Consider the following 15,622-nt stretch of genomic DNA (forward strand, 5'->3'; position numbering starts at 1 on the left):
GAAAACAAGGCGGGCTAGTAAAGTACAGGTTGTTGCAATGAGCCATAAATCCAGTGTCTTTAAAACCGTAAGTTTTAATATTTAGCAAAGCTACAAATTTAAGCTCCTGGCTTATCTTTTGGAAGTGTCATGCAGGTTCACTTTGGTTTGAAGATGAGGACTGATAGGGCAGATAATGTCATTGTGTTGTGGAAAGATGAATTTATGAACGTAAATTCATAACTTAGTTACATGCTAAAATCATGGTCTTAATAAAGATACTGGTGTGATGCAATATCCTATGTTGTTCATAGCAATATTGTTATAATGCGAATATGGTATAACTAAGAGCTTTTCAGGCAAGAGGGGTCATATATCACTGGATAGGTTATGATTTATTGAATAGGATTATCCTATATGTATGCATGGATCATTTCTGTACTGGATGTTAGGAACATGAGCTACGTAACACTTGGGAAATGCTCACCAGACAAAATGTACTCAGCCTGGATGGGCCATTAGGGAGAACACTAGGATTTTGCAGATGCTAATCTCCAACTTTACTGAGAAATTTTCAGGGTTTCTGCTTTGAAACTGCAGGGTTGGGTGACCATGTCATCTGATACTAGCCACCATCTTGGAATGCTAGTGTTTTTCCATTGTAAGGGGTGGGAGGTCAAACTGGGGAAATCCTCTATAAGGCTGGGGAGTGAGCTAACCTTGATCTGTTCCTCACTGAATCCTGGCTCAGGGTGGCTGCTTAAAACATCTAATACAGAAAGACCAAGATGTGGGGAAAGGACTAAACCCAGGCTGGAAATAGAATCTAGCCTGTGAATGAATATCTGAACTTTAAGCTGCAAGCAAGAGCAGTTTGACTTCAAGAAATTCTGCAAACTGCCTAAAACAACACTTGAGAGAAATTACTATTTGGACCGTGTTTTTGTAAAATATCAAGCTAACTTTGCATGTTTGTATTCTTTCCTCAATAATCTGCTTTGATCTCTGTTATCCCCCAGAATCACTTAAAATCTATCTTTTATAGTTAACAAACTTGGGTTTTTTGGTTTGTTCTATACCAGTTTGTGCACTTAATGCCTGGGGGTGGGGAGGAAGCTGTGTGTATCTTCCTGCACATTGAGGGAGACGGTGGGTTTCATGAGCTTATGGTGTTTAGAATTTCTGTGTAGTGGAAGACAGTCTAATTACGGGTTTACATTCTAGAGCATGTGTGCGTGTGGAGTGCTGAGCACTGCTTAGCTGAACACCTTGCCATGCAGCATGGACTTCCATAGCAGTGTCATTCTGCAGCCATGTGTGTCCTTACTAGTGAGTGTGTGAGCAGCAGGACAGGGTAAGGGAACCCAGTATGACGGAAAGGGTGGGTTCAGCATAGCGCCAGTACACACCTGGTACAACTGTTTTCACAGCTTGTTCATGGGCAGCACTTGACTCTTGTATTTGAGGAGGTTGAGTGCAGGCGCTGGAAGCTCCCTAGAAGTTGCGGGGAGAACCAGCACCTAGAATGTGGCCCTTCCTCTTGCTCAGCTTCCCATCCCTGAGGCTCCATCCCACTCTTCTCCCTCCTCTGATGCCACCATGGGAGCTCTTCTCCCCCACTGGCCCCCACCATTAGTTTATCTCCATCCTCTTCCCACAAGGCCCTGCTGCACATGGTCTTGTTATAACAATCTATGCTCCACTAACCCACCTTATTTTCCTACAGCTACAGGGCTGTAGGGTTGTTAACAGTCCCCTTCTCCTTGAATGATTCCTTAGAATGTGCTAACCACTTATCCTCAACTATCTGTTTGCTCTCCTATTTAGCTGTGACTCTCTGAAGGTATGTCTAGACTTACTGTGGGTTCAACATGCCGCGATCAATCCACCGGAGTTCAGTTTTGCTGAGTCAGTGAAGACACAGCAAAATTGATCTCTGTGGGCTCGGCCATCAACCCCGATACTCCACACTGCCTCGTGGAGTAAGGGACATTGGCGTGAGCTCAACGATCCCTGGTCTACACCAGGATACAAAGTTGATCCTGATACGTTGATCCTAGCTACGTTAATGGTGTGGCTAGAATTGCGTATGTGGATCAACTTTGACCCCTAGTGTTGACAAGGCCTGAGTGCCTTTTCCAGGCGCTGTGCAGGCTGAAAGCTTGTCTCTCTCATCAGCAGATGTTGGCCCAAAAAAGAGATTCCCTCACTCACCTTGTCTCTCTAATATCCTGGGAGTGGCCTGGGTACACAGGCGTGAACACCTGTTTAGTTATGGAACCATCTCAGTTCAGTGTTTCCAACGGAAGCACGAAATCCTCACCCAAACTAACAGACTGGTGCTATGTACTGATATTTTAAAGTTGGGGGAGCAAACAAGTCAGGTTTAGTGAGTGTTCCAGGGAAATGGATTGTACATAGCAGAGCAGATGGTTTTGGGAAGACTTAGGTCTGACAAGGATGTGGGGATCACCCTCCAAGGAGTAACCAGGCTGGTGGAATCCAGGGGGGATGTGATCAGAGGCATGGCTTTGTACGAAAGCTACACAGCACAGACGCATCCAAGATTGCAGGGCAGGTGGTGACACAACTTCTCAATGGTCTGGACTGAACCTCCAAAACAACACACCTTTATGCACTGCTTTATTGATATGTTCAAGGAATTCTAGGAGATCTGTGCAGGCTAGACCCTTTCAGGTCACAATCTTCTAGATATTTTGTTATTCTCTTTTAATTATTGATTCAACTAATTTTCCAGGTACAGGTGTAAGAAAGACTTTCAGGTCTATAATTCTCTAGGTCACCTTATTGTATTTCTATAAGAAAGGAGGAATTGCATGTGGTCTCTTTGGGTATGACACAAGCTTTATCTTATTAATAACAGTAAGACCTTACATTTTTATAACACTTCCATTCAAAGAATGTCAATCACTTTAAAAACCTCAATAATAAACGAACACCTCTCTGAGGTAAGGATGTATTCAGGCCATCACACTTATGAGGAAACTAGAACACAGAATGGTAACAGACAGCTTATAGCTAAGCTGGAAACAGAAGGACAAGAGCATAGTCCTTGTGCGCACTCTCACGCCAACCCTTTTGTGCACAAATGATGTTTCAAACAAGATAAAATGCTGTGTGTTCAGGCCAGGTGATTTTATTTTCTTACCTCCTCAACTTCATCTCTCAGGTCAATTTCAACAAAAGCAGACAGGTCTTTCTAAGAAAAAAGGAGTGGACAGATGATAATGAAGTGTTAAGTGAATTGAAGAAAATCTTTAAAAAAGCAAAAATGAGGGGAAAAATGAAAACAAGAATTAACATACAGAAAAAAACCCCATAATAATGGACTACCAAAGGCACAGACCTAAACTGGGCACCTAGCTGAGATTTCCTGGTTATTTATACCAGTGACTCTCAACCTTTCCAGGCTATTGGACCCCCTTCAGGAATTTTATTTGCCTTCTGTACCCCATGCTTCACTTCACTAAAAAACTATTTGCATCATCAGACATATGAATACAAAAGCGTCACAGAACAATTTTACGGAAAAATTGCTTACTTTCTCATTTTTATCATATAATTATAAAATAATTCAGTCAGATTGAACCCCACAATCCTTATATTGTACTTATAATTCAGTATATAGAGCAGTACAAACAAGTCATTGTCTGCATAAAATTTTCATTTGTAGTGACTTTGGTAGCGCATTTTATGTAGCCTGTTGTAAAACTAGATTGCTGTATCTAGATGTGCTAATGTACCCCCTCAGCAGACCTCTGCACGCCTTAGGGGAACATATACCTCTGTTGTAAGCCACAAGTTTATACCACATTCATCGCTGTGATATCTGAACATCTGATTTAAGATTCAACAGTATTGTGTTGGGACCCTTCTGAGTACTTTAACATGGTTTCTTCAGACAGGAACAACTAACTTATCTTAGAAAGTGAAGAAGAGTACTAGGCAAGATGCTCTTCTAGATTTGATTTTGAGAAACAAGGAGGAAGAGGTTGAGAATTTGAAAGTGGAAAGCAGCTTAGGTGAAAGTGATCATGAAATGGTACCATTCATGATTCTATGGAATATTAAGAGGGAGAAAAGCAAAATAAAGATAATGAAGTTCAAGAAGGCAGACACTACCGAACAGAGGGATTTGGTAGGCAGGATACCATGGGAAGCAAGTTTAAGAGGAAAAACAAGTGAAGACAATTGGCGCTTTTTCTCAGAGGCATTAAGGGCAAAAGAGCAAACTTATCCCGCTGAGCAGGAGAGATAGGGCGTATGGCAAAAGATGACATTGGCTTAACCAGGAGATTTCAAATGATTAAAAATGAAAAAAGAATCCTACAAAAAATGGAAATTAGGTCAAATCGCCAAGGATGAATATAAACAAACAACATGAGTACAGAGGGACAAAATTAGAAAGGCCAAGCCACAAAATGAAATCAAACTAGTTGGAGACATAGCAGGCAACAAAAAAGCATTCTATACGCACATTAGAATGAAGGTGAAAACCAACAACAGGAAAGACCCTTTACTCAATCTATAAAAAAAGGAAAATAAGGACAATCCAGGGAATTACTGGCAAGTCAGCTAAACTTCTGTACCTGAAAAGATAATGGAGCACAAATAATTAAGCAATCAATTTGCAAACATCTATAAGAGATTAAGGTGATAAGTAAGAGTCAACATAGATTTTTCAAGAACACATCATGTTAAACCAACCAGATAGCTTTCTCTGACAGAGAGAACTTGTGAATAGGGGGAAGCAGTAGATGTGGTATGTCTAGCCTTCAGTAAGGCTTTTGATATGTCTTGCATGACCTTCTCAACAACAAATTAGGGAAATACAACCTAGAGGGAGCAGCTATAAAGCAAGTTCATAACTGGTTGGAAAACCATTCCCAGGGAGTAGTTAGCAGCGGTTCAGTGTCATGCTGGAGAAGCATGACAAGTGGGCTCCTTCTGGAACCAGCTCTGAGTCCAGTTCTGTTCAATATCTTCATCAGTGATTTAGATAATCACATAAAGAATACATTTGTAAAGTTTGCGGATGATACTAAAGTGAGGGGTGTTGCAAGTGCTTTGGAGGAGAGGATTTTAATTCGAATTGATATGGACAAACTGGAGAAATGCTCTGAAGCAACTCAATAGAAGAAATGCAAAGTATTCCCCTTCAGTAGGAACAACCATTTGCACACTCACAAAGCAGAAACTGACTGCCTAGGAAAGAGTACTGTAGATATGGGGGTTATAGTAGATCGCAAGCTAAATAGGACTCAACAGAGCAACATTGTTGCAAAAAACCCAAACATCATTCTGGGACGCATCAGCGGAAGTGTTGTAATAAGGCATAAAAAGTCATTCTTCCACTCTACTCACTAATGCTTAGACCTCAGCTAGAGTATCGTGTCCTATTGTGGGTGCCACATTTCAGGAAGGGTGTGTACAAACAGGAAAAAGCCCAGAGAAGAGCAACAAAAATGATTAAAGGTGCAGAATATATGACCTACGAGGGAAGATCAAAAGAATTAGGTTTGTTTAGTATGGAAAAGAGAAGACATACATTTAAAGGACATAAAGATTGTTACAAGGAGGAGGGACAAAAATCTTAACTACTGAGGGTAGGACAAGGAGCAATGGGCTTACACTGCAGCAAGGGAGGTTTAGATTGGCTATTAGGGCTGTGTCTAGACTAGCCCCGAACTTAGAAGGGGACATGATAATTAGGGTGTTGGGAGATTACTAATGAAGTGCTGTGGTGCATATGCAGCACTTCATTAGGCTAAATCTCCCCCACGGCAACTTCAAAGTGTGACACTTCAAAGTGTCGGCTTGCGTGTAGCCGCGGTACTTCAAGGTGCCTGCACTACTCCAAAGTCCCTTTACTCAAAAGTTTGAAGTTGCCCAGGCACTTTGAAGTACTGGCGGGTGAGCTGCAGCTACACACAAGCCGACACTCCGAAGCTTCACACTTCAAAGTTGCCATGGGGTGGGGGAGGAACTTGCGTAATGCAGTGCTGGCTATGCACCACAGCACTTCGTGAGTAATCCCCCAACACCCTAATTACCATCATTCCTTTGAGGTTTGTGGCTAGTCTAGACACAGCCTAGGGAAAAAACTTCCTAACGGTCAGGGTGGTTAAACACTGGAATTAGTCGTCTAGGGCGATTGTGGAATCTCCATCACTGGGGTTTTTAAGAGCAGGGTAGACAAACACATGTCCATCATGGTCTAGATGGTGCTTGGTACTGGCATGAGTGTACTAGATGAACTTCCAGTCCCATGGCTCCGAATGAAGTTTTTCACTATTAATATATTTTAATTATGTTTAATTTTTCTTCACACATGTGCCTAGAGTTAAATTCAGGCATCGCTGCTCCCCTGTTGGAGTTGTTGACATGCATATTATGTAATAAGCGACACAGGGAGCATTCAGAAAAGGCAACTCCTTATCCCATTATGTATACCTGTTGTGTCTTCAGCTTCTTCCTTTTTTTGTGGGGGGGGGGACACATGGTTATAGAGAACCTTGAACTCAGGGCTCGCCAGGGACAAAGTCTTTCACAGTCACTCAGCCTGCTCTCAAGTCACTTAATTTGGGCCATCCTGAGGTTACCTCAATTATCTACAGTCAGCTGGGGAAGCAGATTTTAGCAAATAGCAGAAGATGCTCCTGTGGCATTTGCTGTTGGTACAATGTCATCACAGCGAAAGAAGAGGCTGTGGTCTGCAGCCCTTATTCTCACAAATAGCCTCAATTCAATTCAAATTAAACTACAGCAGGACAGAACGCTCTGTCTCGTCTTCAGGGCAGATACTCCTCGAGCACTGGTTTGAGCAGAGCAATGGGAGGAGGTCTGGCACAAATCCAAAGTTGTGACCCATTTCTAGGTCTGCACTAGAGTTTAATGCAACAGAATAAAACGAAATGCTCCCCATAGCAGGGCGAACATATTGCTCGGAAGGCAGCTTTGTTCCAGCTTTGTTTGGCTCCTTCCCCTCTTTTCTCTAGGTTGCCACATCTCACAATCACCTCCACATTTGCTCAGGTGTCTGATAGATGAAGAATTAGAGTTATTTGCCTGTACCTCCGGGAGACCCTTCTTCACTTTTAAATCTTTGGTCTGTGCTTCCTCTAGGTTTTAAAGGAGATGGGACAGTTTGTAAGTGAAAGCAGAACAATCAGAAAGAGGCATTCTAGGCTTAATAAAGACATGTCTTCTGACCAGTTGCTCAGCTGGGTCTGCTGTGGTGCCACATTCTTCTTGGCCACAGTCGCCATCCTTATTTTCCTTTTTGTCATCATCCCCTTTCTTATCCAGCTCCACCTGGCTGCATGTAAACACACATGCATGGATTAGCAGACCACTGGGGTTGACCTAAAGCATTCAACTTACCAGCATTTCCTATTATACACTAATGCCTCACACGGCACTGTCATTATGTTCCTGAAAACCTTTTTTTTAGCAGAATGATGTTTGGTGAATCCAAATTCCCCACAAGAATGAATGTGAACAAAGGGAATTTTTTTCAGGAGACAAAATTCAATATCTACGTACACAGTAAAAGTTTAAAATGAGTTCAAACAATTCAACACTGTACACAAAGTTGACTGTGAAGTTTGGCTGAGGTGATGGAGTCTGAGGGTGGACTATTTCCCAGGGAACGCCATGCTATTAAATGACCAAATAGCACCTGGCTGAGCCCTGAAGGGCTAACGTGTTAATGTAGCCTCACATTCTAGAGGCAGCATAGACCGCGGCAGAAGGGAGGCAACACAGTAGACGCATGTCAGAAGTGCTTCCTGTAAGCTGAGCACCTGGGTGTCCTCTCACGACAGATTCAGTTTCAGGCGATTATCAGAGCACCCATGGCACGCACAGCCGGCAGCACACATTTCTATCGGGGGGGGGGGGTAACATCCACACATGCCTGGGCGCATGTAACATTTATTCCACCCGCGAATGAAAAATGTTAGCAGGAGCACCACACGGCAGTGGTAACAACCATTTCCCTGCAGAGACTGAACATGATGATGAACTCACATGAGCTCTCTGGGGTGCACCACTCTCCCCTCTGGACAGTATGTACCCAGCTGCGCAGTGCCAAGGGTGGGGTGGTGTACGCAGTGCCCCTTTCAGTACACGGATCCTGCTTCAAGTACACTGCCCTTGTAGGTAGGTAAATCAGGACGTCCAGGACTCTGTACCTTTGATATCCTGCTTTGTGGTAATGGCATATGAAGGCGGGGGGGCTGTCCTGATATCAGAACCCTCTCCCCCTACCCCTGCACCCCACACAGCAAGCTGGAGGCTCTTGGGAAGAGCTCCAAGGCAGAGGGCAGGAGCAGTATGGCCGAGGGGGGTGAGGGGGTGAGGTGAATGGCAGCTGCATACCTTACAGGGAACTTGGGAGCGTTGATGGGGGAACGGGGGGCTGCCAGTGCACCCTGGTTCCAAGCTCCCATGAAGACAAGCTGGTTTCCAAGAAAACCCTGCAGCTAATGGATGAAGCAGGAGGCCAAATGACATGGTAAGGGCCAACTAAACCAGCACGTGCTCTAACAGAGAAGCAATGTAACAGCGCAGGAACGTGAAGTGGGATGACGTTAAGTGAGGCGTTACTGCGTTGCTACCTAGCACAATGGCCTAGTTCTCAGACGGGCTGAACACATTCAGCCTGCGGTGATTTCAATGGCTTTATGCTTTCAAATGTGCCGTAGAAAGCAACAGGTGTCACTGACTTTCAGGCAACTTACAGTGGGCTGTGAGCTGGCCAGGCAGGTGCTCACAGCCTGACTCCAGCTTGGGGACTGAGTCCCCTCCACCAGACCAGCCCCTGGACACTGTCTGCATTGTTTTCCTTTGCCTGGGCTCTGCGATCTTGCATCCTGAGAACAGAGGACTAGGCCACCCACGGTTTGGAAGCCAAGCTCCTGCTTCCAGTTTGCACCTACGTGGCCAGGTTCCGCGAGCACCACGGTATGCAATACGCTGGCCATTCACCACTGGCTGAACCAGACACGGCAGTGTGGCAAAGCGGCTCATTAGCTCTGCACACCTGGCGTGCCACCTGCACCTGCCCCACCACTTGGTGGGACAAGCACATGGTGGGAGAGGCGGGGGGGGGGCCCTCCTGTGGCCACTCCGGGCCATGGGGTGGCTCACGTGGAGCATCACAGCCCTGGTGAGTCACCAGCAGTTTGCTCGGGGGAGGGGTGCTGGGCTGGGGGTGGGGGGTTGCCTGGCTCGGGGGGTCTGGCACTTGGCTTAGAGGGTGGGCGGGGGCTATTGTTACGTTTGGTTTTGGACACCACCGTACTAGCACCTTGCAGTGGCAAATCCGCTTCCTTCTCATTTTAATGATCAGTGGTTGCTTACCCATCTGCTGCCTCATTCCCTGTGCTCCCTTCTGAATTCCCAGCTTCTAAAAAGGAAAGAGCTCTTTCAGCAGGGGCCTTCAGGCACCAAAATAACATCTCTTAACCCAAAGGTGACCATCCATCCCATATTTGGTGGGACGGTCCCGTATTTGGGACACCAAAAAGGCACCCCGACTTATTCTTTAAAAGGGACAAATTGTCCCGTATTTGGGTCCTCCCCCGCTGACCTCTTCCACCAGCAGCTGCTGTCTGGAGAGCAAGTAAGTCACTTCCCCGAGCCTCAGGGAAGTGGGGGGAGAGTGGCCGGATGCTGTGTCCCCACGGCTTCCCTGGGGCTTGGGGAGGGCTGGCAGCTGCCACCTCCTTCCCAGGTCCCCTGCGTTTGGTGGAGCTGGGAGGAGCTGCCCCTCCACCCGGTATCTCCCTGTCCCAAATACGGGACAGGGAGATATGGTCGCCCTACTGAACCATGTCTAACTTCTGCCTACCTAAGGACATTTTTGACTTCCCATCTTTTGTCATTCTTGTAAGAATTGCTGCTTTCTCTCTTCCCACCCCGACCATCTCTAGAGATGTCCACTGGCTTCCTATGTGCTTCCTTGCTGCCCCACTCCTGGACTTTTCAGGATGGCACATGCCCCTGCTGTTGTTCGTGTCTGGGAGTGGAGTCTTCACGGGGCTGCTCTAGCGTGGGTAGGGGTTTGGCTACTTGAGCCCAAGTTGTACGCAGTGTCATGGCATTTCAGCTCTGCTCCGTCCTTGGTGGGAGCTGATAAGGTCAGTGATTCCAGACCAGCCCTTTTGACTCACATGACTGTGCCCTCTTGCTTTAAACTTTTTGGGACGACCTCTGCACTCCTGTTGGCTTACACCTAACATCAGAGATGGGATGATCCCAAAATGAAACCTGTGGTAAGCTGGTGCCAGGCCAGCAAAGACACTGGGGGAACCTCTGGTCAAGTATCCAAACCCTGACCCAAGCTTGAGCAGCAGGGTGAAGACACCAACTGAAAACACAAAGAGCAGCAGAGGCTGCTGCCATCCAGAAAAGCCATGGAATGGGGCAGGCGGTAAGGAAAAGGAAAGTGGGTGAAGACAGGATGAAAAATAGAAAGTTATGGAGAAAAAGAAAAGAACAGAGACAAGCAACAACACAGTGTTAAGGGGGCAAGTCCTCACTTTGTTCTGTCCGCACTTCTCTGGCAAAGAAAGTGGGTATTGAAGAAGGGTAAGGTACCACCCACATATCACAGCAGTAGCTGTGTCCGTCTAGTTCTTCCAGTGTAAACACTGTTCCCAATATTGGAACGAATAGAGACCAGTGTTGCTCCTCTGACACTGCATTACATTTTATCTTCTTCCATTGGAGCAGTTAGCCAGGAGTATGTTGGAGGTGTTGGCGGGGGGAGGGCAGGAAGGAGGGCAGTGAGAGGCTGGACTGGATTTAAAGTGTGGTAATTCTCGTGGCTTCTGCAGAAGACAAAGAGCCAGAATGTCTGGAACTCTTCTTGATATGGAAAAAAAACCCCAGCGATAATAAAGCTTGTCAGACACTGAATTCTAGGGTGACTGCACCCTGGGCAGTGTAAACTCCTAGTTGCTCTCTGTTCCTGGAGGCTTGTGGTCAGTGTTCCCTGTAAGCTGAGTGTTTGGGCAGCCACTGAGGAGAGATTCAGAGGCTGCCCAGCTAATTAGCAGAGCGCTCGCGGCCAACCACAATGGGAAGCATGTCTTTCTACTGTTGGTGCACATCCAGGCATGCCTTGGTGCACAAGACAAAATGTGTCATGTCCATGGATGGAAAGGTGAGAGGAGACACTTCTTGTGGTTGGATGTTGTTTTCTTTTGCATTTGCTTGTTGTTCTAAGGACACATTTCGTGCTCTTTGCTGTGGCAGACACAGAAGAGCATCTGCAATTTATTTGAGGACCTGTTGTGGTCACAGGTGAGGAGCCAGGCTTCTGAAGGTGTGGGACTTTGCCACCTCCCTGACAAAGAGCTTGGAGGAAGCTTTCCTAGAGTCATGGAGTCCTAGGGCTGGAAGGGACCTCAGGAGTTAATTCAATCCAGCCCGCTGCTTCAAGCAGAACCAACCCCAAGTAAGTCATCCCAGCCAGGATCTTGTCAAGCCAGGACTTAAAAACCGCTAGGGATGGAGAATCCACCACCTCTCTAGGCAACGCATTCCAGTGCTTCACCACCCTCCTGGGGTTACTTATTATAGGTTTTAAAGGGAAGAGCAATCCAAGGAGAAGGAAAGTGACTGAGAGACTGTACAACTTCTAGTCTACGTGAATAATGCTGTCTTCCCTAACAGACAAAACTATTGCACAACAGTGTCATTGAGATTGATCTCATCATCTCAGAGGCGTACATGCATCCATGTAAAATTAGCTGGGCTCATCTGAAGTTGCTTTGTGGTGTGGTTGTCGTGAAGGACCCTGTGCAAATACAATATTTTCTACAAGCAGGCAGATTTTTCTGGTAAATACAAACTGTAAGAGGAATGGCTGGTTCCATTTATTAAGAGGCAGCTACCTTTCTTTGGGCATATCCCCAGTTTCCAGTGTGCTTGGCAGAAGAGAACATCCTGATCTTGAGGCTAATTCTCTCTAATTTGGGCTATTTCATGTGACAGGAGAATTACAGATGCTTTTGTCAGGGAGGTGAGCTGTGATGAAACTATAGTGATAAAGCCATTTAAGTGACTGATATACTCTTAGTCAATAGTCAGATGATTAGTGGATACTGCAGCTGAAGAGGCTGGCAATTGTTGGTAGACTTCTGCATTTCAATAAGGTCACACAGACTAGTGTATGTAAAAAGAGGTCTTTGCCCTGAAGAAGGTAGCTGCTGCTAGCTGCAGTATTTAACTAGCATGAGGCTAGAAGCTGCTGGTGTTAAGCAAGTCTCAGTACCAGAATCCGGTGAAATGGATCAAATTCAGATCTGTTGTTAACCAGGTGTAACTACACAGCTGAAGTCAGTGGCATTGCGTGTGCTTCCAGCAAAGATAACTCCTGACCATTGTGATTGCAAGGCTTGTTTCCCAGATCCTCTCTTCCAATTAGGGAAATCTCAAGTCCAGTTATTGACAAGAGCCCAATGTCATCGGTGCAGGAACACAACTTTTGGGCAGGACTGCAAGGAGGAATGGTCATTAGGTTTCAATAAAGAAAACAAACAGTGCCCTCAATCTGTAAGGAGGCTTTGTCATTTGTGGATTTGCCTGGATGATGACCATCATGATGATGATGATAAAGAAGAGCAAAGCAAACTTTGTTAAAAGGTTGTAGAAATTCTGTTATTATGTGTCTTTTATCAGAGAGGTAGCCAAATTAGTCGGTATCTTCAAAAATGACAAGAAGTCCTGTGGCACCTTATAGACTAATAGATAGATAGACTCATGCATCTGATGAAGCGGGTCTTTGTGCACAAAAGCTTATGCTCCAAAATATCTGTTAGTCTATAAGGTGCCACAGGACTTCTATGTCTTCTGTGTACTGTTCCCATTGTGAGCACATAGAACTGCTGTTACATTTCCTTCAACCATCATTCACTGAATCCTTTTCCTCCTTTATTCTCTTCAGCAAAATTCTCTGCATGCATAAAATTATCACATTTGTAGGGGTGTGGCAATCCTTTCACCTGCAGAGGAATGCTTTATCCACTTCAGAATACCCTAGAAATAGGGAGACCAGAGTAATGAGTTAATATCTTTTATTGGACTAGCTACTGACAGTGAAGTGGGCTATATTAATGCGTGATGACACTGCTGTCTACTCCATTAAAGCACTAGATGCCTCTGTTGGTAACAATTAACCCCACCCCTTCTGTGTGTGGTGCAGCCTCTTCTCCATGTCCTGTATAGAGGAGGGTTTCACCTGTTGCCAGGCATAGCTGCCCAGATTGTGTCCATCTTGTCTCCCACTAGCTCAAAACTGCAAGCTTGTTTCATCTCCACTGCTATCTGTAGTGTCTTCCTTACTTGATAAATGGTCCGAACATTCCATGTACCAAACTGGGTGGTTACCCTGGATGAGAGGAAGGCCATCTGCCGGACAGCTTCCTTTTGGCTTTCCCTACAATGCTTCATATTCAATCCGTGCAGATTGCCAACTCCTTCCAAGCAAGGAAAACGCAAAAGAGGAAGACCTTGGACAACGTGAAAAAGATCTACTGAGACTGAAGGACAACAACTGGGGTATGCCAGGGTCAGCTAGAAGTTTTGTCTCCAGACGGAGTGAAGTGGAAGAGACGTGTAGATGCTGTGTTCCACCTGGAGTACCAGGGTTTAAGTCAAGTAAGTCACTGACAGTGAGTGACAAGCTTTCAAGTTATCTAGAGCTCTTCTTCAAGTCAGTATCTTTGGACCAACACAATTACAATACTGTCTTGGTGATAGAAATTCAAATGCCTAAGATCAATTAAAGCTTGTTTACAACACTGTGTAAGACTCTGGTGTCACTAGTGCATTGAATTACTTTTTTATCTCAACAAGAGTTGGGGACCAAATATTCAAAATTTCCAGATCCAGGCCATCACAGCTTCCCAAAGACTTACTACTCATTGGAAAATAAGAGTTGTGAAAAAGTTTTTAACTAAACACATGATAAACCCAAAAATATATTAGTGTTCAAGGCTTCAGGCAAACTAATGACAAAGTCTATCTTCTGTCATCTGCCAGAGGTGAGGGGAACAACTGAGTGAATCACAGGGTGTTCATTTTAGCTTCAAAAGGAAAAACTGTTGACATTTTATTGGGGTTTGATCCTGCTGTACCTATGGCAATGACAAGAGTGTACACCTATTATTTATTCAGCCCCTGGGCTCTTCCAGTCATTGGTTGCACGGCACAACTGCAGAATCGGGCAGTTTGGGAACATCCCAGTCAAAGTCTTCAGCTTACTGTCTATTTTACATTACTTTAAATAGTTCATACACTGAGTAACTACTTGCTAGCTCTGGATGAGAAATTCATGTGTTAACCAACATCTATCAATCTATCCTCAGCTGTAATGAAGTCAAAAGGTGCCTCATGCAGAAAATTTAGTTCTTGATGTTCCAGAGTCTCCCCAGACTTTAGGGGCCATAGAGGCAAGAGGCACAGGCTGTCACCCACAATTGTACTTATTTTCTGATTCCAACACATCTCTTCTGATGACTGACATGGTTTTTATATTTTTCACTTATTCACACACTTCTGATGGCCCCCCCTCTGCACCTGGACCTGCTATGTGAGTAAACTGAAACTGTTTGCTTGGGGCATTGTGGATGTGTCTACACGGCAAAGTTATTTTGGAATAATAGACACTGGTCTGAGTAACTTGCAAGTGTCTACATAGCAAATCCGCTATTTCAAAATAACTTCTATGAGGAATGGTACCTCATTCTACAAGGAATAGCACCTATTCCAAAATAGAGATTTCGGAATAAGGGCTATTTTGAAATAAGCTGTAGTGTTTCCAAGGACGTGCATCTGAAATAGGCTCAATTGTGTGTGGACACTCTATTTCGAAATAACAGAGCACTATTTCAAACCCCATTTTGTGGGTAGTAGATGGGCTTTTTCATAATAAGCTAGTCCAGAAAAATCTCTTCCGGAATGGCTTGTTCTGAAATAAGGCTGATGTGTAGACATAGTCTAAGAGTGTGCTGCAGGCAAGAATAAGGAGATCACAGCAAAGGTATGTAGATGGCAGGTGGCAATGCCTTGCAAGCAGCCCTCCATTTCCCAAGGCTCTAAACCAAAAATCTCTGTTTTCTAGGTGGACACACTTTCTTACCAACTTCTTCCGGTGTGTTCTCAATCAGGCTGGTAAGCTCAGACTTCAGTGGGAGGCTGCTGACACTTTTACTTCTGTAAAGATCAGATGTTTCTGTTAGGATTCTATGAACACAAGGTGCTCTTTTTGTTATTAGGACTCCCTGCACGTATCTCTTGTGAGATGGGCTTACAGCCTTTTCCATTTTGGGATTCTACATGGAGGAGAGTCACAACAGTGAAAAGTCACCAGGCAAGAACCCTGATTTCCTGGCTGTCACTTGTTGTACTCACTGAGTGATAAATCTGGTGTGTGTGGCATTTACTACTTCTGATGCTGGGAATCTTTGTGATATCATAAGTACTCTCAGCATGTCAAAGGGTTTGTACATTTTACTGCTAACCCTGTTTTTTTCATCACTGAAGCAGCTGCTCACCACCACTCACCCACCACAAATGCAGTAAGCACATTTTCAAAAGAAGTGCCAAG

This window comes from Carettochelys insculpta, chromosome 1, assembly GCF_033958435.1.
Source record: "Carettochelys insculpta isolate YL-2023 chromosome 1, ASM3395843v1, whole genome shotgun sequence".
In the NCBI taxonomy this organism is placed as follows: domain Eukaryota; kingdom Metazoa; phylum Chordata; order Testudines; family Carettochelyidae; genus Carettochelys; species Carettochelys insculpta.